Source organism: Anser cygnoides, chromosome 28 (genome assembly GCF_040182565.1).
Source record: "Anser cygnoides isolate HZ-2024a breed goose chromosome 28, Taihu_goose_T2T_genome, whole genome shotgun sequence".
NCBI classification, from domain to species: domain Eukaryota; kingdom Metazoa; phylum Chordata; class Aves; order Anseriformes; family Anatidae; genus Anser; species Anser cygnoides.
The window spans coordinates 3,056,311-3,064,817 of record NC_089900.1 but is presented as its reverse complement, the minus strand read 5'-3'; the positions used below and the strand labels follow the sequence as shown (position 1 = coordinate 3,064,817).

Sequence of the window (8,507 nt, the reverse complement as noted above, 5' to 3'; positions counted from 1 at the left end):
GGCTCAGGGGAGACCTCATCGCTCTCTATAGGTACCTTAAAGGAGGCTGTAGAGAGGTGGGGGTTGGTCTATTCTCCCACGTGCCTGGTGACAGGACGAGGGAGAATGGGCTAAAGTTGCGCCAGGGGAGGTTTAGGTTGGATGTTAGGAAGAACTTCTTTACCGAAAGGGTTGTTAGGCATTGGAATGGGCTGCCCAGGGAGGTCGTTGAGTCACCATCCCTGGAAGTCTTTAAAAGATGTTTAGATGTAGCCCTTAGTAATATGGTTTAGCGGAGGACTTGTTAGTGTTAGGGCAGAGGTTGGACTAGATGATCTTGGAGGTCTCTTCCAACCTAGACGATTCTGTGATTCTATGATTCTGTGACCTTCAGGTGCCCATGTGGTGTACATTAAAGGGAGGACAGAGGAATCCCAGGTCCTGTGGGTCTGGGGCAGGCATGGGTGTGAGCTGAGCCCCCTTTTGGTCCCAGTCCTAAAATCCATCATGAGATGTCTCAAGTTGTTAGTGTTGGGGAGAATCGAATGGATGTTTTATTAATGTCTCTTAGGTGATGGGTCATACAGTATAATTAAGCATTGCCAAATGTACTTACATTATCAATTAATCTATGTACACTGGAAACTTAGGGAGTACACTGAACGTTCAAATGAATCGTTGAAGGGGAACCCTGGGAGGGAACAGGTACAACCTGACCTTGGATAAGGGCCTGGAAATGCTGAAATGAGTTGAAGCAGAACCAAGGAGCGGAGGGAGCATGCATCGAGTGAGAAAGGTGAAAAGTTTAGCGGAGAGGAAGACTCCTTACTTCATCTGGACGACCACCTGTGTTATAAGTGAGACCATACAAATTTCTTGGTCTATCAGAAATATTTTATTAATTAAGTAAGCAGGCACAAGCAAAACAGCGCTGGGCGGCTGGGGAGTCTCCGCTCCACCACAGCACGCAACTTTCCCTTTTCAGTGTCGCCGTTTTATAGCATCCAAGTTTCGGCTTGTCAGGACTTGTTGGACCTTCTGAAGCTGTGCAGTTCGTTGTTGGGGGTCGTTGTTTTTCTTTCAATGATCATGCGTTGTGCTCGTGTTCAAGGGGGAGGGTAGTGAAGCGGGAAACAGTATTTCACAGAGTCTTTGTTTTACCAAGGATGTTTATCCAACACCCCCACCCCACTATCTACTCGCTTAGTCTTCCCCCTTAACAAGGTCGTAAATTGCAAAACCTTATCTTCTCAGCAGATCCTCTGAATTCCTTTTAAAGACAATGAACAAACACCCGCTAATTTATCACAATCCCTCCTTTTTCTTTTTCTAACATATTTTGTTCATTGATGAATTTTTGAAGCACTTGTTTGCTCAATATTAAAGTTTCTGCGTCATCCTCCTCCTGTTCAAGAGATTCATATTTCGCACGCACAAGCATAAGGTGAGCTGCCTCTAATCGGTTTTTTTACAATCGCGATTATTCGATTGAATATACATGGTACAAAAGTTAGTGTTAATATGAGCAGCAACAAAGGTCCTGCTATAGTTGATAGCAGTGTAGTGAGCCAAAGTGAGTAATTAAACCAGGATTCATACCAGTTCTGGTGGGCTTCATTTTCTATTTTTCGTTTTTCTAACCCTTCTCTCAATTTAGTCATTGTATCCCTTACTACTCCAGTATGATCTGCATATACACAACACTCCTCTCGTAGGGCTGCACACAATCCTCCTTGTTGTAGAAAAATCACATCTAATCCCCTACGATTTTGTCGTACAGATTTCTCTAAAGCTGATACAGATTGCTCGATACGGGCCAAATCCTCATCTACAGCAATGCGTAGAGAGGTAAATTCTTGGCTTTGTTTTACCAGAGAGGTAATTTCAGTTCCGGCTCCTGCAGCCCTCAGAATCATCAGAGTGGCTAAAGTGACAGCTGTAATAGGCTCTCTCTTCCTTAAGTGTTTTTTTTTGCCATAGCATGTTGGATGTACATATACTCCTCAGAATGGTAAAGAATCCTAGGTATAATTACTACCTGTACACAGAAATCATGAGACGAGTTGAACAATTTCAAAGATAAGCATGGAGTTACCCCCAGAGACGAACATACCCATCTGGTGTTATCTGCTGGTATTAACCATTTTTCTTTGTCTAATTGTGTAACATTTTCTGTAATATTGCATAGATGGAACTTCTTACTGTGAGAAACACTCCGTAGCCAACAACCCAGGCCCAGGCGAGGATCTCAGTGAAATAGCAATCCATTCGCGATTGCAATGGCGGGCGCCCCACAAGCAGGAGAGCGCACCTACCAGCTCCAAAAACACAGTTTATATACTTTTTGATGACAGGACCCTCCCCTGTTTCCCCACTGGAGTGGGTAATCCAGGTTCACAATCTATCTGATGCTTCACAGACAATGCCTGGCCTTCAGTTGCCGGCCTGTTTTTGAGATGGTAATGTTTTCTCCCCTTATCTGGCTTGACTTAACATAGTGATTTTCACCTGATTGCTCTAAGGAGTCTGGTTGTCTGCATTTTACGAGGTCACCTGTTGAGCTTTCTTATCACTGTAAGCATATCTCAATACCACATTCCTTCCTTCTAAACAATGTAACACTGCAAAAACAACATTTCTATTCCCACATCACCAGGGACCGTGCCTACGCATCTGCCATTCCCAGTTACTTCCGTTAACGTTATTCCTACATCCCTTCCCCAATTGCATTGTGGGGGATCGGTTTCGTTTGAACGGGTGGTCTCTCCCAGATCCCCAATGGCGTTGTAATATGAGGGCCTTATATCAAGACATAACCAGCAAGGTCTAGGCACGTCTGGATTTGGTTGATTCAACAACTGATAACTAGCATTCATGATTCTCCATATGTTATTCCCGGTCACCCCTTCATTTCTAATCCCGTACTCCGGGTTTACTGATTTATTAGCAACCTCCAGTGGTTTAGGGCTATTAGGAGTTAGCATTCTAAAAGCTTGTGTAGGCTGAATCCTCAAAACACTCCCCGACAGTTCCTGATTTGGTCCCACCCGTTGGGGACTCTTAGTCTCTTCCTTCTTTATATAGATGATGCCTCCCCTATCAGTCCCCCAGCAGTAGTTATCTGCTGAACAACTTGGTGATCTTCCCATCTAATCAGGCTCCATTTAAAAGGTTTGTGAGGGTGCGCAGACCCAGGAACAGTGTAAACAATCGTACCCATTACTATGTATCGCAAAAAAAAAAAATGGCTAGGGCCCATTTTCCAGAGTTCTTTACCTGGCCACGTAATTCCCCACCGTTTCACTCTCTGCCTCGCTTGTCAGTTCGGTTGCAGTGAACTACAAGGTGCAGGTTCTTCTCGGCAGCAGCAGTGTTCTTCAGGGGAGTTTCTCAGGTAACCGCGACCTTTTTCTGATCAAACAGGGTCCCCTCTCCCCCTTTTTTTTTTTTACGATACATAGACAGTTAGACCATACTTATCGAGTTCATTTCAACGTGAGCTTTAAGTCATCAGGGCCTGCGACCGCTTCCCATTTGCTTTTCTGGATCGGTCCTTTCACGCGACTGGCATGCGTTCACCCCTTCTCAGCCGTCCGGATAGCCGTCTCTGTGATAAGTAAAACAACATAGGGGCCTCCCCACCGTGGTGTTAAAGACGTTTCTTTCCATGTCTTAATTAGAACCCTATCTCCAGGTTGTATCCTATGGATTGCTATATCTAGCCACCAAGCCTTTCGCTTGCAACTCCCTCCGTCGGTTCATAAGCTGTATTAAATAAGGTTTTAATTGGATATCCTGTACCTGGGGGTGATCAGATGGCATCTCTAAATCATAAGGCATACCATACAGCCTTTCAAAAGGTGAGATTCCGACATCGGCTCGGGGCTATGTCCGGATATTCAATAGTGCAAGCGGTAAACATTTCACCCAGGAGGTTTTTGTCTCTATCATAAGCTTTGTTAGTTGCTTTTTAATTTCACCATTCATTCGTTCTACCTTTCCCGAACTCTGAGGATGCCAGGGAGTGTGATATTCCCATTTAATTCCCAGAGCCTTCATCGTGTCTCGGGATACCTTTGACACAAAGTGTGGGCCTCGATCAGAGTCAATTGCTTCTATTACCCCGTATCTGGGTATGATGTTTTCTAATAATATCTTTACCACGGTTTGAGCTGTGGCCCTTGCCGTAGGGAATGCTTCAACAAAGTTTGTGAGGTGGTCTACAATAACTAACAAGTATCTATATCGCCCCGTTTTTGGAAGTTCAGTAAAATCTAATTGAATCTTTGCAAAAGGTCGATGTGCCAATTCTCGTCCTCCTCCCGGGACCCTTTTTCTCATGTGTTGAGCATTTACCCTCCGACAAGTTATGCAATCATTTACGATCCTCTTTGCTATATTATAAATCCCTATACACATATAATTTGTGGCAAATTGATCCACCAATGCCTGGGTTCCCCAGTGCATCTGTTCATGAAATCTCCGTAGCACCCTCATAGCTACTGATTTTGGTAACACTTCCCGTCCATCAGGCAGTACCCATTTCCCTTTATCGTTTTTTTTTTTTTTTTTTCGAACCCCCATTTGTGTCATCTTGTCTTCTTCTGTAATAGTGAAACAGAGCAAGGGGAGGGGAATGGGTCCATTCGACCACAGGGAGTTAGCCGGCCCGCACTTGTAGCAGTTTTTATAAGGCGGGCTTTCTTCCTCAGAACAATTGCATTCAATCCCATCAACTCCTCATTCACTCCAGCAATCATAACATGGAAATTCCTTTAAGTCTTTCCCACAGTATTAAGTATTATATTAAGCATTATTATATATTATTATATTATTATTATATTAATTACTATATCTTAAGTATAAGTATTAAGTATTTCCCACAGTCTGGGCAATCTTCCCTCGTTCTTCTAATTCTTATACTCATTAATGCTGCCCTTTTCGCCTCCTGATCTGCTAGATTATTACCCCTAACCTGAGGGGTGAGGCCTTTTTGATGCCCTTTTATATGTACTACGGCAATTTCTTTGGGCTCTCTGATAGCTTGTAAAACCTGGGTAATCAATTCCTGATGTATTAAACCCTTTCCTTGTGAATTGATGAGCCCCCTTTCTTCCCATATTTTACCAAATGTATGTACTACCTCATAAGCATATTTTGAATCTGTATATATTGTACCGCTTTTATTTTTCAACAATTTTAGGGCCCGCAATATGGCATATAGCTCGCAAGCTTGGGCGGACCAGCTAGGACTCAAAGGTCCAGATTCCACTATCTCAAATGTTTTCCCGTTTACTAACGCGTATCCTGATTTTTGCTTTCCCTCGACTACTCTCGAGGAACCATCCACATATATCTGTTCACCGATGGGTAATTCCACCTCCTCTAGATCAGGTCTCAATTTCGTTTGCTCTTCTATATTTCGGAGGCAATCGTGTCCTAAGGACTCATTTGGTTCCCCATAAAGAAATTGAGCAGGGTTCTGTAGGGAGGTTGTTCCTAATGTTAATTTTGGAGAGGAAATCAAAATTCCTTCGTATTTTAATAATCTGGCGTCAGTGATCCATTTCTCTGCCTTCTGTTGCAGTACCCCGCATATATTGTGTAGAGATATTACTTTGATTTCCCCCCCAAAAGTGATCTTCTGTGCTTCTTCCGCTAACAAGGCAGCAGCTACCACTACCTGCAAACAGTTTGGCCAACCCCGGCTAACCGGATCCAATAATTTAGACAAATAGGCCACAGGTTTGTTTTTTTTTTTAACTCCTTGCCCATTCTTGGGCCAGCACTCCGTATGCCGTGCCTGCTGCGCTGTTCACAAAAAAACAAAACAAAACAAAACAGCCTCCTTAAATCTGGTAAGCTTAACACTGGGGGGCGTACTAGTTCCTCCTTTAACTTGTTCAGTCGTTCCTCATCTTCTTTTGTCCATTTGAGTAATCCATCCTTATTCAGCTTGTTATATAAAAATTTAACCTTTCCACTATAATCTTCTATCCATTGTCTACAGTATCCGGTCAACCCTAACAGTTGCCGTACCTGCCTTTTAGTTCGCGGGGACGCTAAAGCCAATATTCCACTGATTCTGCCTGGGTCTAACTTCTTAGTCCCCTTACTTAACTGGTGACCCAGGTACTTTATCTCTTGCTCCACAATTTGTAATTTTGCCCCTCCTTTTTCTTTTAAAGGGTACAGAGGGTACAGATTAACTCGATTCTCTGAGCCAATCCAAAGGCTCGCATATTCGCTCCCCTCTAAACAAAAAGGTTCCTTTGTATTTACATAAATGTTTAAGGCTTGGCAAACCCAGTCTTCAAACGACCCAAATATGGGCCAATAATTTGCCTACCTCCCCAAACTTCAACACAATAATGAATCATTTTTACTTTATCCTTTCCCCGCCTAAAAGGGGAATCACTCCAATTCTTAATCATTAACCCCAGTGGACTATCTGGGGGAATAGGGGGCAACCTAGCACTAGGCATTACCCCACCCATGGGACCAGAAGGCTTACTCTTCTTCTGTCCCATCTTCCGGAGTGCCTTCACACACACACAGAGCCGCTTCCCCCTGGTCGTGGCCCAGTCCCTCGCAGGATGTGGGAACCGCACTACTGAGGGGTCCGCACTCACTTCGTCCGCAACTGGACGTCTCACACAGACGCACTCCGGGATCACCAACCCCAACCGAATGGATCACCGGCCTATACTTACCCACCCCGTAGGTCTTCGTTCGGTCTTCGTGCACAAAGATTGCTTGGGGTTACCGGTTTTATTTGCTTGTGCCTAATTTTGGGTTCGTCGGTGAAGGGCTCGAGAGGGATTTCCCGTTCCCGGGGCCGCCGAAATCGGCGGGGCGCCTCCCCTAGAGGGATTCCCAGTCAATCCGCCTTCATCCGAGTCACGGCACCAAATTTGTTATAAGTGAGACCATACAAATTTCTTGGTCTATCAGAAATATTTTATTAATTATGTAAGCAGACACAAGCAAAACAGCGCTGGGCGGCTGGGGAGTCTCCGCTCCACCACAGCACGCAACTTTCCCTTTTCAGTGTCGCCGTTTTATAGCATCCAAGTTTTGGCTTGTCAGGACTTGTTGGACCTTCTGAAGCTGCGCAGTTCGTTGTTGGGGGTCGTTGTTTTTCTTTCAATGATCATGCGTTGTGCTCGTGTTCAAGGGGGAGGGTAGTGAAGCGGGAAACAGTATTTCACAGAGTCTTTGTTTTACCAAGGATGTTTATCCAACACCCCCTCCCCACTATCTACTTGCTTAGTCTTCCCCCTTAACAAGGTCGTAAATTGCAAAACCTTATCTTCTCAGCAGATCCTCTGAATTCCTTTTAAAGACAATGAACAAACACCCGCTAATTTATCACAACCTGGACGACCACCAGAGTGCGCCATGCATGTGCAAAGGGGAGGGGAGCTAATTAGAATGGAATGGGAGGCTGATGTTGCAACCTGTAATGAATATGTATACCTTACGTAATGTTGAATGTATAAATAATGGCTGGGAAGTAACGAGACTTGAAGCCAGATTTGGGCACCTGCCCCGGCTTCCAGCGCTGAATAAAGCACCTTCATATAATCACTTGGTGGTTATGTGGTTGCTACGCTAATAAAGTGACTCTGCTGAATCCCTTCCCTGAACAGGGGATAAAGAAGATGATTCCCTGACTTTGTCTGGATGCCCAAACTGATAGTGGGACAAGAAGATGTGATTGTTACACTTACTTGGCTCTCTGCAAGGAGAAATGAGCCTGCTGTAAAGTGCGTCTGTGACCAGGGGAGGGAGGGAAGCCCAGGGATTCCTTCAGGCTGTTTCCCAGCAGGTTCCCCTGCAGCCCCAGGGCCATGGGCAGGGAGCCTGGTGGGGGGCAGAGCAAGGGAGGCCTTGGGCTGGGCCTGTGCTGCTGAGCTGGGCCGGGCTCCTGGGCCCAAGGGGAGCTCCTGGCAAGCGGGCAGCGCTGCAGAGAGCCAGCTCTGCCCAGGAGCAGCTCCTGTGCCCAGCGCAGCAGGGCTGGGGGCACTGCCTGCAGAGACAGAGTGGGTAAAGGCAGGCAGAAGTGGCAGGATGCACAGAGCTCGCTGGGGGAGAACACTTGCCAGCCCTGACCCCGGTAAGTCTCTGGCTGGAGGGCAATGCAGCCGCAGCTCCTGGAGGAAGGAGAAGCCGCGCGTGCAGGCAGGGGTGCCCAGGGCTGTGGTGCAGAGCAGGGTCCCTGCTGTGCCCCAGGGGCTGTGTGCCGGGGCAGGGCATCTACTGCCTGCCAGGCTCAGCACTCAGCCTGCGCGGGGAGCTGCCCAGGGCGCTGCGGGGAGAAGCTGCGGGTGGAAGGAGCCCCCCCGGCAGGGCAGGGTCCTGCTGCTGGCGGGAGGCTGCTGCCTGGGGCAGCCTGCTCACAGCTCCACAGCACAACTGGGATGTATCTAAGGCGAGAAGACAATCAGGGGTTAGATACTTTAGGCTCAGCTTTCCAGACTATTTGCTTTCAGTTTTCTCTTCTTTGTCCCTGTGGAAATAGAAAT

At 46.3% G+C, this 8,507-nt stretch overlaps 1 long non-coding RNA gene across 1 annotated transcript; it reads right to left on the bottom strand.

Moving 5' to 3' along the window:
* Window positions 1-851: 851 nt before the first annotated feature.
* On the bottom strand, window positions 852-7,426 carry LOC136787257 (uncharacterized). Its single transcript, XR_010826864.1, has 2 exons — window positions 2,628-7,426; window positions 852-2,176 (listed from the first exon to the last, which is right to left on the bottom strand). It is a non-coding gene; the product is annotated as an uncharacterized lncRNA (long non-coding RNA).
* Between the last annotated feature and the right edge of the window lie 1,081 nt (window positions 7,427-8,507).